The 16,388-nt window shown below is 41.6% G+C and overlaps 1 pseudogene; it reads right to left on the bottom strand.

Annotated features, from left to right (window-relative positions):
* Nucleotides 1-4,048: 4,048 nt before the first annotated feature.
* LOC145877264 (uncharacterized) lies at nt 4,049-5,545 on the bottom strand (annotated as a pseudogene).
* Between the last annotated feature and the right edge of the window lie 10,843 nt (nt 5,546-16,388).

Here is a 16,388-nt window from a genome sequence, read left to right on the forward strand (position 1 = left end):
CATAATCTAACCATTTTATTTCTCTCCGTCTCACTCACTTTACATGTGTAGATAATAAAGCATTTGACCTTTCCACTGCGTTAACAATGGAGGATTGGTTGATTTCCAGTTGAAGTATTTAAGATGATTAAGGAGAAAAGTATTGTCCAACCATCGGGTAACTTGTTTCATGCGTATCAAAGGTGAGGGTGAATTTCAGATGTTTACTGCTTGTATTGATGAATGAGTGGAATCGATGAAGTTCCTCTGCTGTCCCCTGGAATAGATGGAACACGTCATCAATGAAGACTTTTTCAGAGCCTGGTTAGGTGCTAGATTGGATTGTTAGGGCTGACAATCACATTCTTCTCTAACAACCCCACATACAGATTGGCATAATTTAGGGTGACCAAATTTTAGTTTTCCAAAAAGAGGACATGTCCGGGAAAAAGAGGACGTATGGTCACCCTACTGTAAATGCAATATATTTGGAAAAAATCCCATTATTTTCCAGTGTTTCTTTGATGTATTGCGCGATCGTATCAGCTGTCTCATTTGGAGTGTTTTTAACTTCGACTAATTTACTTTGCACGCCACCATTCTTCCAATCAAAATACTGAATAAGCAGAGGGAATATTTTCACAGCACCGTGACTGCTCCCATCAGTAGAAACGCCACAGTAAGGTATGTCTTCTAGTGCTTTCTGAGCTATGTCGACAGAATGTGGTGCTATCACAGCGTTAACAATTGCTTCGGTCTTAGTACGAGCGCTTGAAAGCGGTCAAAGCAATGCAAAAACCCCAAAACGCACACAACGAATGGAGACTGTAGGAAGCAAAAGCCGAATCCCGGACATTTTAGGCGATTTAGAAATCCCGGCCGGACGCATTTTTTTAGGTCCAAAAAGAGGACATGTCCGGGAAAAAGAGGACGTATGGTCACCCTACATAATTAGATGCTATTTTTAAACTACAATGACCATAATGCACTGCGTGCCTACTTGTCTTGTCTGTGTTTATTTTACACCTGCTATGTAAAAGAGACAGAAGAATGCACGATGGTCAATGCTATCTGGGATCCTTGGGACATCCCTACCCTAAACCCTAACCTTAACCCCTACCTTAACCATTTTAAATGTCAACTTCAATGGGCTATGGACGTCCCAAGGATGTATCTCTACCTGAAAATACATGATCTAAGTGATTGATAGTTGGTATTCAGCAGTCATAAAGCCTTATTTACTTTAATGAACTACTAAAATAGTGATTTTGTCAGACAGCAGCTCTACACTTTATTGACTGACTGACCCATTCATCCTTCCATCCCTCCTCAGCCTTCCTCTCCTCTGAAGACCCAGTGAGGGTGGAGCTCAGTCAGAGAGCTGTTGAGGGACTGGTTAGGAAGAACACTTCTACAGCCAGAGAGGTGAGAGGTCACACATGGTTTAGATGGTAAATATTTATGTCCCCTTAGCGGTTCATCACGTCAGCAAAAGGGAATATGTTCCATCATCTATATTTATTTACATTAGTGCAAATTGTCCACTGATATTGGTGTAATTTCTCATCCCCGTTGGCTGTATGAAAGTTAATTTCCCCTCAGACACACACATTTGTTCTTTGATATTATGAAGGTCATTTGTGTCAAATGTACCTTTCCCCACTCATTCACCCCATCTCTTTACATTGCTGATGCATATTCAGTGGCCTGGCTGCATCCAGACGATGTCAAAGGCCCATCCTGGTAGATCTGAACCTAATGCAGTTTAGAGTGATCGGATGACAGATGTCACATTTAGGTGCCAGGTGTAACTGAGGCCATAGATGCTCCATATCCATTACTTTGAGTGTTTTATTTAACATGATTAAATGTGTTTATTTCTGTGTTACAGGGACAGTCAATAAATGGAACAGCAAGGCCACAGAACATGACATAAGCAGAGCTGTGGGAGACCACCTCAAGCCCCTGGTAGAGCCGGGGGTGGTGTTTACCACTCCACCACGCCTTCAGCAGGCTGGAAAAGTGGGATTGATCTGGTTGATCCATTTGTTTGTTTCGGTTTGCAGTAGTTGAATCCTTTGACGTATTGTTGAATTAAACATTTATCTTCAACAAATGCACTGGGTTGGTTGAAAAGTGATACAAAACTTACATACCATGAACTATTTTGACATAGTGGGAGATTTACTGACTTTATACTGTTTTTCATACTAAGATGGATAAAGATGTGTTGCTTTTTGCACATATTTGTTCATTGGTTTAGCAAGAGTCTGTTGATTGGTCAGTCATTGGGTTAATTTGTTTTACAATATGTTCAAATCAAATCAAGCTTTATTTATACAGCACATGTCAGACATGGATGCAACACAATGGCTTCACAGGAAAAAACTATGAACATAATCAGAAATATTTAGTACACAAATATGAGGATAAAAAACAATAATAACAACTGAAAGACTAATGAGCATTGTAAGGAAACGCCATTGATTAAAATATCAACAATATGATGCAATATCCAACCCACAATATAACTTGTTTTTTAGGAGGGGCTCTGAAAGACACTATGGGGGTGTCCACTGGAAGTTGACTAGTAACAACAACTGGGACCTAAAAGACACCCACCATGAGACCCACTAAATCTGCCCAAGAAGAGGAAAACAAAAGAAAAACCCACACCAAACTTAAAGACAGGAAGTAAACCAAAAAGGTGGAGCAACTAAAGGTGTTGACTCTCCACATGTATCAAGACAACTGGAGCACTGGGCCAGACACTCTTAAATAGAACCTGGACCAGCTCAGGTGAAACACCTTCCCACTAACGAGATGGACAAGCCAGCACAGGTGTAACACATACTGACTAACGAGGTGACACCAATCAGTGCGTCCTACGTGCTAACGAGCTAGACGTGCTAACGGAGCTAGACGTGCTAACGAGCTAACGAGCTAGACGTGCTAACGAGCTAGATGTGCTAACGAGCTAGACGTGCTAACGAGCTAGACGTGCTAAAGTCCAACCTCAAAACATAAATGGAAAAACCAAAGCCTGTAACACCTTCCCCCTTAAGACAACAAATATATCCTACATTTCTTTTGGACAAATTTGCTCACCACCAACAGAAAACAACTTCCATTTCACATTATAATCAACTACAATGATTCACCTTCACCAATATAAACATGGTGTCTACTGGATGTCAACAATTAAAAACAAGAAAAAAACACGTATTTCTAAATAATAATATACAATAGGACTATTTGTTTCTCCTTTTTCTTTCTATAGAATCCTAAATCCCACTAGCTTCTAGAACACTCGTCTTCCTAAATCCCACTAGCTTCTAGAACTCTCGTCTTCCTAAAACTCACTAGCTTCTAGAACACTCGTCTTCCTAAAACTCACTAGCTTCTAGAACTCTCCTCTTTCTAAATCCCACTAGCTTCTAGAACTCTCCTCTTTCTAAATCCCACTAGCTTCTAGAACTCTCGTCCCCTTGGAACGAGCCCAAACAAAACTCATCTCCAATACGGAAAAACATGCAGTCAAAATGAATAAAGATCCATAGCAACGCACTAGCTAAACGCAAAACACAAATCTTATATCCATTTGGGGGGAAATCAGGTTGAACCTGCTCTTGAAACTAACACAACAAAACAAAAAACACATGTAAATGGAGATATATTTTACCTCACTGGTTAGAGGACAACCTGCAGAAGACAGTCAGCTACATTTTGGAGTGATGCATTTAAATTTAGGGGTCGCTAAACAAAGGAACACAACACTTATTTGTCATAACTCATCGATATCATGTTGAAATCATTTGTGCGAGAGGAGGGAGAGGAGGTTGCAAGTCCTGTTAAAACTAACAGCTCAAAAACCACACAGAATCTGGGAATAATGTGTACATCCCTGGTTAGAGGACAATTTGTAGAAAACAGCCAGATACATTTTGATTGAAGTCCGTCACCAACGTGGTAAGTGTAACACAACTCTTTTTGTGTTAGTCACTTTTTGTTAAATCACATAAATAGTAACTCTTCCATTTCAGAGCCTGGATTTTCCCCCTGAGGCTAATATCCATATCATGTTGAAATCAATAGAACAGGGGACAAACGTTTAGGTTCTACATTGTGACATCATTAAAATACTCCTACTACAATGTTAAAACATTCTACATTGTGACATTAATTCATTGATATCATGAAACAACTCCTTCATGTATTTTCTGATGTTTGATCAGATGTCTTTTATCGGAGTATCTCTTGTCACACTGATCACAGCTATAAGGTTTTTCTCCCGTGTGTGTTCTTTGGTGTGATACTAGGCTGGTTAGCCAAGCAAATCTTGTCCCACATTGATCACAGCTATAAGATTTCTCTCCTGTGTGTGTTCTCTGGTGTGATGTCAGCTGGCCAGATTGACCAAAATGCTTCCCACATTGACCACAGCTATAAGGTTTCTCTCCTGTGTGTGTTCTCTGGTGTATCTTCAGTTCGCCAGATTGAACAAAACTCTTGCCACATCGAGTACAGCTATAAGATTTCTCTCCTGTGTGTCTTCTCTGGTGCATCTTCAGTTCTCCAGATTGAACAAAACTCTTCCCACATTGAGTACAGCTATAGGGTTTCTCTCCTGTGTGTCTTCTCTGGTGTGATATCAGGCTGCTTCGATGAGTAAAACACTTCCCACATTGATCACAGCTAAAAGGTTTCTCTCCTGTGCGTGTTCTCTTGTGTAATTTCAGGCTGGTTGAATGAGTAAAACTCTTCCCACATTCATCACAGCTATATGGTTTCTCTCCTGTGTGTGTTCTCTGGTGTGTTATCAGGTTGCCTAGAAGAGTAAAACTCTTCCCACATTGATCACAGCTAGAAAGTTTCTCTCCTGTGTGTATTCTCTGGTGTGATATCAGGCTGCTTCGATGAGTAAAACTCTTCCCACATTGATCACAGCTAAAAGGTTTCTCTCCTGTGTGTTTTCTCTGGTGTAATTTCAGGCTGGTTGATTGAGTAAAACTCTTCCCACATTCATCACAGCTATATGGTTTCTCTCCTGTGTGTGTTCTCTGGTGTGTTATCAGGTTGCCTAGTTGAGTAAAACTCTTCCCACATTGATCACAGCTAAAAGGTTTCTCTCCTGTGTGTGTTCTCTGGTGTAATTTCAGGCTGGTTGAACAGTAAAACTCTTCCCACATTCATCACAGCTATACGATTTCTCTCCTGTGTGTGTTCTTTGGTGTACAATAAGATGGCTAGATGTATCAAAACTCTTCCCACATTGAGTACAGCAATAAGCTTTCTCTACTGTGTGGCTTCTCCGATGAATTTTAATGCCTGATGAGGTGAATCTCTTCCCACAGTCAGAGAGGTTAATTATCTTCCCTGTGGGTCTCTGCTGGTGTTTCTTGAGGAGTTCTGATCTGGAGAGACTCTTCTCTGCCTCGTCAGCATCATGAGGTTGTTGAGGCTCCCCAGAGGACCCACGATAGTCACGTCTCTCTCCTGTGTGAATGACAAAGTCATACAGATGGTTAAAGGCCCACAACAGCAGAAATCCACTGTAAAAGGTCATGCCAACAGCGTAGCCATGATGTTGTACAACAATTGACATCTGTAATGAATGTAATGATTACTTGACATTTGTCTTAAAATGAGCAACAATAGTCATATTTTGTCTTGTTTTCACATTAGTAGTAACATCTAAGATTGGAGGCCCTTTTCTATGTTTGCTGGTGAGAAAAGATTTTTGCTCAGGGGAGTAACCTCCATTACCAGGTTGCTTATGAGTTCATTTCACACTACTTTGGATTATAATTGTCAGGCTCGCTTGAATCTCCTGCTTAATATGTTTGTGTCATCATCGCAAATCAACCGCTTTGTACTTAAAAAAACACTTCAACCAGTAAAATGCTCTTTGGCTTTTCCATCAGCCTGACAATGAGGGTTTGTACACTGTTTGCCAAATTGGCCCATAACTTCACCTAACAACAAATATAGACCTACTGTTGGACCCATAACTTCACCTAACAATAACATAGACCTACTGTAGGACCCATAACTTCACCTAACAACAACAACATAGACCTACTGTAGGACCCATAACTTCACCTAACAACAAATATAGGAAAATAGCTCTGTGTGTTGAACAATAGCCTATCCATCAAGGAACAGTTCTCTACACATTATGAGCTAAGTATCTCCGTTTCCAAACGGACTAACGAGACCCTACTGTAAATCAAGCAGACAATAACACATTATAAACATCAATTTGTTAGGGATGTTGGATCCAACGTGGAGCACGGCATAACTGTCTTTACCAGAGTAATGAATGAAGAAGCACTTTGGTTGTTGTTGCATGTCGTGATGTTTGTAATTTGACTGTCATTCAGAAAAGTATTTCCTGGATCTTCTGATAGTTGATCATGTGACTGTAACTAAACATCTACAGTATTAAGTATTATGTGTAATTATTGAAGAACTGCGTTAATGACAGTATCCATTTGAGTGTTGTCAATAAAGCTAAGATAAAAAAATAAAAAAATGTATTTCACCTTTATTTAACCAGGTAGGCTAGTTGAGAACAAGTTCTCATTTACAACTGCAACCTGGCCAAGATAAAGCAAAGCAGTGCGACAAAAAAAAACAGAGTTACACGTTGGATAAACAAACGAACAGTCAATAACACAATACAAAGATCTATATACAGTGTGTGCAAATGAAGTACGGAGGCAAGGCAATAAATAGACCATAGTAGTTAAGTAATTACAATTTAACACTGGAGTGATAGATGTTCAAGTAGAAATACTGGTGTGCAAAAGAGCAAAAAAACGTAAATAAAAACATGGGGATGAGGTAGGCAGTTGGATGGGCTATTTATAGATGGGCTGTGTACAGCTGCAGCGATCGGTAAGCTGCTCAGATAGCTGATGCTTAAAGTTAGTGAGGGAGATATAAGTCTCCAACTCCAGCGATTTTTGCAATTCGTTCCAGTCACTGGCAGCAGAGAACTGGAAGGAAATGCAGCCAAAGTAGGTGTTGGCTTTGGGGATGACGAGTGAGATATACCTCCTGGAGCGCGTGCTATGAGTGGGTGTTGCTATGGTGACCAGTGAGCTGAGTGAAGTCGGCCTAGCAAAGACTTATAGATGACCTGGAGCCAGTGGGTTTGGCGACGAATATGTATACCAGGTCGATTAGAAAGGCCTGCTCGCAGAAGTGTTCTAGGGAGCATTTGACAGTGATGAGGGGTGGCCGTTTGACCGCAAACCCATAACGGATGCAAGCGATGAGGCAGTAATCTCTGAGATCCTGATTGAAAACAGCAGAGGTGTATTTGGAGGGCAAGTTGGTCAGGATAATATCTATGAGGGTGCCCATGTTTACAGATTTAGGGTTGTACCTGGTGGGTTCCTTGATAATTTGTGTGAGATTGAGGGCATCTAGCTTGAATTGTAGGACGGCCGGGGTGTTAACATCACTAGGGTAGGGAGCACTGTTTTCACCTCCGGATGAAAAGCGTGCCAAAGTAAACTTAGTAGATTTGGATAGAAAACACTCTAAAGTTTCCAAAACTGTTAAAATAATGTCTGTGAGTATAACAGAACTGATATGACCGGCGAAAACCTGAGAAAAATACATCCAGGAAGTGGGATTTGTTGTTGTTGTAGTTTTCCATTGACTGCCTATACAGATTCCATTGACTTAGGTCTCAAATTGCACTTCCTATGGCTTCCACTAGATGTCAACAGTCTTTAGAAATAGTTTCAGGCTTGCATCCTGAAAAATGAGAGTGTAAGACCACTCTGAATGAGTGGACCATTCAGTATCTCAGAGATTTTTCATGCGCGAGACCGAGAGCGCACCTTTCTTGTTTACCTTTTATATTGACGACGTTATTGTCCGGTTGAAATGTTATATATTATTTAGGCTAAAAACAACCTGAAGATTGATTATAAACATCGTTTGACATGTTTCTACGAACTTTACTGATACTTTTCGGATTTTTCGTCTGGCTGTTGTGATTGCCTTTGAGCCTGTGGATTACTGAACAAAACGCATGAACAAAACGGAGGTTTTTGGATATAAAGAGAGACTTTATCGAACAAAACGAACATTTATTGAGTAAATGGGAGTCTTGTGAGTTGCAACGATATGAAGATCATCAAAAGTAAGTGATTCATTTTATCGCTATTTCTGACTTGTGTAACTCCTCTACTTGGCTGGTAACTGTTACTAATGATTTGTCTGCTGGGCGCTGTTCTCAGATAATCGCATGGTATGCTTTCACGGTAAAGCCTTTATGAAATCTGACACCGTGGTTTGATTAACAAGAAGTTAATCTTTAAACCGATGTATAACACTTGTATGTTTTATGAATTCTTATAGTGAGTATTTCTGTTTTTGAATTTGGTGCTCTGCAATTTCACTGGATGTTGGCCATGTGGGACGGTAGCGTCCCACACCCCCTAGAGAGGTTAAGCATATCCCAGTTTAGGTCACCTAACAGAACAAACTCTGAAGATAGATGGGGGCCAATCAATTCACATATGGTGTCCAGGGCAGCTGGGAGCTGAGGGGGGTCTGTAACAGGCGGCAACAGTGAGAGACTTATTTCTGGAGATTCATTTTTTTAATTAGAAGCTCGAACTGTTTGGGCTTAGACCTGGAATGTATGATAGAACATTGCAGGTCATCTCTGCAGTAGATTGCAACTCCTCTCATTTTGATGGAAAATGTTGTAGTTGGGGATGGAAATTTCAGAATTTTTGGTGACCTTCCAAAGCCAGGATTCAGACACGGCAAGGACATCAAGGTTGGCGGAGTGTGCTAAAGCAGTGAGTAAAACAAACTTAGGGAGGAGGCTTCTGATGTTAACATGCATGAAACCAAGGCTTTTACGGTTACAGAAGTCAACAAATGAGAGCGCCTGGGGACACACAGGGCCTGGGATAACGTCTACATCACCAGAGGAGTAGGATGAGGGTACGGCAAAAGGCTTTCAGAACTGGTCGGCTCCCTCTAGTCAGGTTATAGTGACGACTGGCTCCCTCCCTCTAGTCAGGTTATAGTGATGACTGGCTCCCTCTAGTCAGGTTATAGTGATGACTGGCTCCCTCCCTCCAGTCAGGTTATAGTGATGACTGGCTCCCTCCCTCTAGTCAGGTTATAGTGATGACTGGCTCGCTCCCTCTAGTCAGGTTATAGTGATGACTGGCTCCCTCCCTCTAGTCAGGTTATAGTGATGACTGGCTCCCTCCCTCTAGTCAGGTTATAGTGATGACTGGCTCCCTCCCTCTAGTCAGGTTATAGTGATGACTGGCTCCCTCCCTCTAGTCAGGTTATAGTGATGACTGGCTCCCTCCCTCTAGTCAGGTTATAGTGATGACTGGCTCCCTCCCTCTAGTCAGGTTATAGTGATGACTGGCTCCCTCCCTCTAGTCAGGTTATAGTGACGACTGGCTCCCTCCCTCTAGTCAGGTTATAGTGACGACTGGCTCCCTCCCTCTAGTCAGGTTATAGTGACGACTGGCTCCCTCCCTCTAGTCAGGTTATAGTGACGACTGGCTCCCTCCCTCTAGTCAGGTTATAGTGATGACTGGCTCCCTCCCTCTAGTCAGGTTATAGTGATGACTGGCTCCCTCCCTCTAGTCAGGTTATAGTGATGACTGGCTCCCTCCCTCTAGTCAGGTTATAGTGATGACTGGCTCCCTCCCTCTAGTCAGGTTATAGTGATGACTGGCTCCCTCCCTCTAGTCAGGTTATAGTGATGACTGGCTCCCTCCCTCTAGTCAGGTTATAGTGATGACTGGCTCCCTCCCTCTAGTCAGGTTATAGTGATGACTGGCTCCCTCCCTCTAGTCAGGTTATAGTGATGACTGGCTCCCTCCCTCTAGTCAGGTTATAGTGATGACTGGCTCCCTCCCTCTAGTCAGGTTATAGTGATGACTGGCTCCCTCCCTCTAGTCAGGTTATAGTGATGACTGGCTCCCTCCCTCTAGTCAGGTTATAGTGATGACTGGCTCCCTCCCTCTAGTCAGGTTATAGTGATGACTGGCTCCCTCTAGTCAGGTTATAGTGATGACTGGCTCCCTCCCTCTAGTCAGGTTATAGTGATGACTGGCTCCCTCCCTCTAGTCAGGTTATAGTGATGACTGGCTCCCTCTAGTCAGGTTATAGTGATGACTGGCTCCCTCCCTCTAGTCAGGTTATAGTGATGACTGGCTCCCTCCCTCTAGTCAGGTTATAGTGATGACTGGCTCCCTCCCTCTAGTCAGGTTATAGTGATGACTGGCTCCCTCCCTCTAGTCAGGTTATAGTGATGACTGGCTCCCTCTAGTCAGGTTATAGTGATGACTGGCTCCCTCCCTCTAGTCAGGTTATAGTGATGACTGGCTCCCTCCCTCTAGTCAGGTTATAGTGATGACTGGCTCCCTCCAGTCAGGTTATAGTGATGACTGGCTCCCTCCCTCTAGTCAGGTTATAGTGATGACTGGCTCCCTCCCTCTAGTCAGGTTATAGTGATGACTGGCTCCCTCCCTCTAGTCAGGTTATAGTGATGACTGGCTCCCTCCCTCTAGTCAGGTTATAGTGATGACTGGCTCCCTCCCTCTAGTCAGGTTATAGTGATGACTGGCTCCCTCTAGTCAGGTTATATTGATGACTGGCTCCCTCCCTCTAGTCAGGTTATATTGACGACTGGCTCCCTCCCTCTAGTCAGGTTATAGTGACGACTGGCTCCCCCCCTCTAGTCAGGTTATAGTGACGACTGGCTCCCTCTAGTCAGGTTATAGTGACGACTGGCTCCCTCTAGTCAGGTTATAGTGATGACTGGCTCCCTCCAGTCAGGTTATAGTGATGACTGGCTCCCTCCCTCTAGTCAGGTTATAGTGATGACTGGCTCCCTCCCTCTAGTCAGGTTATAGTGATGACTGGCTCCCTCCCTCTAGTCAGGTTATAGTGATGACTGGCTCCCTCCCTCTAGTCAGGTTATAGTGATGACTGGCTCCCTCCCTCTAGTCAGGTTATAGTGATGACTGGCTCCCTCCCTCTAGTCAGGTTATAGTGATGACTGGCTCCCTCCCTCTAGTCAGGTTATAGTGATGACTGGCTCCCTCCCTCTAGTCAGGTTATAGTGATGACTGGCTCCCTCCAGTCATTTGTGTTTAAATTATTTAATCAAACAGCGTGCTTAAAGCATCAGACAAGTTCAGTACATACAGTTGATTTTATAAAAACACATGGGGCGATTTGTAGAAAGAACAGATGACTCTTGGTTGACCAAGATGTATTTTAGTTGGGGACAGCACTAGAACATGATTTTGGGGCTCCCGAGTGGCGCAGCGGCCACTGCATCTCAGTGCTTGAGGCTTCACTACAGACACCCTGGTTCAAATCCAGGCTGTATCACTACCGGCCGTGATTTGGAGTCCCATAGGGCGGCGCACAATTGGCCCAGCGGTGTCCGGGGTAGGCAGTCATTGTAAATAAGAATTTGTTCTTAACTGACTTGCCTAGTTAAATAAAGGTTACATTTAAATACATTTAAAAAATAGAGTTTCATGACAAACCATTTTTTACAAATCCGGCAAGGCACCAATTTTTAGAAGGGTTTAAAACAAAGGTTTCAAACCAATTCATGAATGTAATTGAATCTAGGTATGTCTTGCCTTTAATGTGATGGCATGAAAAACAATTGGCTGAATATTATACAATGACTTAACAGCTCTAATAATTTGCCTCCACAGGAAATCTACACTGGCAGTTATAGAATATACTATATATCCTAGAAACCTGGTTAAACTATCATTATGACATCATGGATGAATTCTAGAATATACTATATAGCCTAGAAACCTGGTTAAACTATCATTATGACATCATGGATGAATTCTAGAATATACTATATAGCCTAGAAACCTGGTTAAACTATCATTATGACATAATGGATGAATTCTAGAATATACTATATATCCTAGAAACCTGGTTAAACTATCATTATGACATCCTGGATGAATAAATTTGAGTGGTTACACTCCTCCTTCCCCCATCCCTCAGCTGTTTACCAAACCAAGCCTCTGGGCAGCCATTTTGTTACTGTTGAAAAAACCCACACAACCCAGCAATCTGCAGTTCATACAATAACAAAGCTGTCATTCCACCAGTTTTGGTAATAAGATGATTAGGGGGTTGGAGAAATGTAACTACTTTCAAATTCATAGACTGACCTATGGATGCAAGGACTGACCATCCATGATATCAACATGATAGTTTTAACTATGTTGAGGCTATACAGTGTTGATTTACATTGTTTCTAGACATTGGAGTAAAAAAAGCTTATTTGGGGATCTGATTGGGTAAACTGGTGAACTAAGCTCATGAGGCATGTGTTATATTCTTCAACAATCAATGGCTATAAATTAATAATTTAAAAGTCACAATATGGATGTAGCTATTGCATATTTCCGCTTTAACACCACACATCAGTTCAACAACTGCAGAGTTTGTGCCTCTGTATTTAAGACAGTACTTACTAGTGTTAATCAGGGAACGGTTTCTCAAAACCATCTTATGGCTAAGTTCACCGTTAGAACCATTGGACGCCTTAAGATGCGTTTGGGAAACCGGGCCCAGATGTCCAGTTTCCTCCTTTATCGATGTAACAGTCATCTCCTCCTCATCTTTCACTCCATAAACTGCATCCTCCTCTTCTTTTACTGTAACATCCTCCTCCTCTTTCACTCTGAACGCGTCTTTTTCTTCTTTCACAGTAACGGCCTCACCCTCTACTTCTTGTTTTACTGTGATATTCTCTTCTTTAGCAGGAGAGTAGATCAGTGACCGCATGGTTGGGAATGTTAGCTAGCTAGGCTAATGCTAACTTAACCAGCCTGCTAGCTGAATAATAACAACAACACCGTAAATATGAAATTAAATCGGATAACTAACTAGACGACAGTAGTGGGTTTAAAACACAGTGGCTAATATACACTAACGCGTCTAAAGAGCTTTATTGTTCGGCTATTTTGTCTAGCAAGCTACCGTGGTGTCTGACTAACTGTTGCTGCTGTTGAAAGAAGAGTTCCGTCCACTACATTATACGTCACACCAACAGCATCGCGTTAAATTCCCAGACCGCCATCTGCTGACTGGAGTGGGTAACGCAGTTGAGTAAAATGTATATTTTGTCAGACAAAAAGTTAAAGGGTAGGAATAAGGGACATCGCTGGTCATAAAATATTCATTACTTTCTTCAGCAATACTAGGAGAGAGGGGTACCCCTACACAGAACTGAACTGGATCTAAGATGGCGGACAGAAATACTAGGAGAGAGGCGTACCCCTACACAGAACTGAACTGGATCAAAGATGGCGGACAGAAATACTAGGAGAGAGGGATACCCCTACACAGAACTGAACTGGATCAAAGATGGAGGACAGAAATACTAGGAGAGAGGCGTAACCCTACACAGAACTGAACTGGATCAAAGATGGCGGACAGAAACACTAGGAGAGAGGGGTACCCCTACACAGAACTGAACTGGATCAAAGATGGCGGACAGAAATACTAGGATGGAAGCAAATGTAAGGGATTATAACGTCATAACGAATCATGCAGAAACATGTACAGTTGACAGAAATGTTAGTTAATGTAGAGACAAACGATTATGCTTTTTCTTATCATAAAGTTTATTTACGAAAATCGCGATTTAGCCAGCTAGCTGAATAGCTAACATTAGCCAGCTAACGGACTAGCTAACATTAAACAGCTAGCTGACTAGCTAACATTAACCAGCTAGCTGACTAGCTAACATTAACCAGCTAGCTGACTAGCTAACATTAGCCAGCTAGCTGACTAGCTAACATTAACCAGCTAGCTGACTAGCTAACAATAACCAGCTAGCTGACTAGTTAACATTAACCAACTAGCTGACTAGCTAACATTAGCCAGCTAGCTGACTAGCATTATGGGTGTTGTGACATGAGTATGTAATTGTCATTCTGGTTGTTTTAGGGACTCCTGAAACAACCAGCAAACCAGGCTGTTGTTTTGTGAAACAGTGAATGTGTAGAATCTAGCCAGCTGAAGAATTTACTGAAAATTGAATGTACAATTGTGTTAGCTTGCCTTGCTGATATTTGCCATGCAGATAGATGAAATAACGTAGCTAGCTATGTTCTAGCTTATTGTGCAGTGGATGATTAAAATACCTGTATGCCTATGGATGTGTAGCTAGCTATCTAGCCGATCTGTGTATGGACCCAAACGTTTGGTATACATATTAGTTCAGAACCTATGAACCTCAGCTATCATAGCCAGTTGTATCAACTTCAAAACAGCCTGAATGACATTAATGAAGCCTATGGATTGAGTAGAATATAATATCATGTTGTGCCAAGGATGCAAGTCGTATATACATGTAGTTATTACCATGCATGAGATCCCCACATTGTAGCCTGTACATTTAACATATTCACTGATCATGTACTCTACCTTGGCAAATAAAGGTGCAGTTTAGGTATGAATGTCTTTGAGATTATTTTTCAGTCATATCCAATAGCAGGAGTATCAAATTCCAGTCTTTGAATGACGCTGTGTCTGCATGCATGTATTACAATTATACACTTCAACAGTGTTTACCAATCTTGGTCCTGGGACATCAATGGTTACACATTGTAACTAATAGACAAGAAACAGGATTTAACTAGTTAATTCATATATACAGAAATATCATGTTAAAAAACAGAACACTACACTTCCTATGCATCATGTAAATACTCTAACACTGGTTCATCTCAACATCTAATGCCCTTCATCTGCATTGATCTGATAAACACAGGATAGGTGGAGTATTTAATCACATTACACTTCATTTTCAACCAGTAGAGAATGTGAAATGCTTTATTGAAAAGCTCATTATCCAAGTGTTATAAATACAAGTTTAATCTGTACTTCAATGCACATCTGTTGTGCATTATAAAAACAGAGGAAGAAAGAGGAGGTGGTGAGAGAGGTGTAAAAGACAGAAAGGGAAAGAGGTAAGCACATAGGAGCAGGGAAGGCAGCACATGATTAATGAATCACAGTGCTACATAAATATTCTCTCAGTTCATCACAATTACATAATAGTGTCTCTCGTCGACCCAAAGGTTCTTAAAAGCAGGTGAGGTGGTGATGATGGGATTGGGGGTTGGCCTCCTCTCACATCAAAACATATCTGCAGACGAGAGACAGATGGAGAGAGAGCATGTTTAAACCTTGTGTTTTTATTTTTTATTCTAACATTGTTAGTCATCAATCAGGAGGTGAAATGTAAAACTGACCTTGGATCATTAACTCTGGGACTACTGCATCTCTGTCTGTATTTCAATGTAAAGCATCTCTTTAATAATACTTCCTGTATAATATAAACTGACCTGGGATCATTAACTCTGGGACTACTGCATCTCTATCTGTATTTCAATGTAAAGCATCTCTTTAATAATACTTCCTGTATAATATAAACTGACCTTGGATCATTAACTCTGGGACTACTGCATCTCTGTCTGTATTTCAATGTAAAGCATCTCTTTATTAATACTTCCTGTATAATATAAACTGACCTGGGATCATTAACTCTGGGACTACTGCATCTCTATCTGTATTTCAATGTAAAGCATCTCTTTAATAATACTTCCTGTTGACCTGACCAAGTGACCTCTCACCTCTGATCATGCTGTGCCCTCTATGTAGCCAGTTCAGATGCAGGAGGGGTTCACCGACACAGCTGATATAACCTAGAGGATTTAGGGAGAAGAGGAGAGAGGGATGAAGTGAAGGAGAGAGACTGTTATTGAGAAAATAAGGTAGTTAAAGCGACAGTGTTCAACAGGAATCTCTGTGTGGCCTCACCTGGTGTCCACACCACACTAAGTGGCTGCAGAGTACTTTATGCTGAAAAACATGAACGGACCAACAAGGACAAACAATACAGCGTAGTTATAGAAATAATGAAGTGTCTTACTATTCTCCATGGTTGGCCCTCTTGCCTATTCTTTGAAGGTGGAAGGAGCCACAGTTATACACCTGAACCTGCTTACTGCACAACACAATCCATCAATCAGATTGATTCATGAGTGTGTAGGTGTGGGTTATAGGGTGTCTAATTGTTCTACATTTTTTCAATATGGGTGATTTAAAATAGCCTGTTTTGTTTTTGCACAGACATCACACCCTTACCTAAACAGCACCCTCACCTGAGAAGTAGAAATCAAAGGGAGAGAAACTGTGAATTGAATAACTGCAGTTGACATAGCTCAGTAAATAGAAGAATACTCTTATTGCAATGTGAATGGCTCTTAAAAGAGCTTTTGGTTGTGCATAGTGACGTCTATGGTGTTGCCAGGGAACAGCACCCTCTTTGAAGAAGTAGGAGGTGA

This window comes from Salmo salar, unplaced genomic scaffold (assembly GCF_965601325.2).
Source record: "Salmo salar unplaced genomic scaffold, fSalSal1 ptg000743l, whole genome shotgun sequence".
Lineage (NCBI taxonomy): Eukaryota > Metazoa > Chordata > Actinopteri > Salmoniformes > Salmonidae > Salmo > Salmo salar.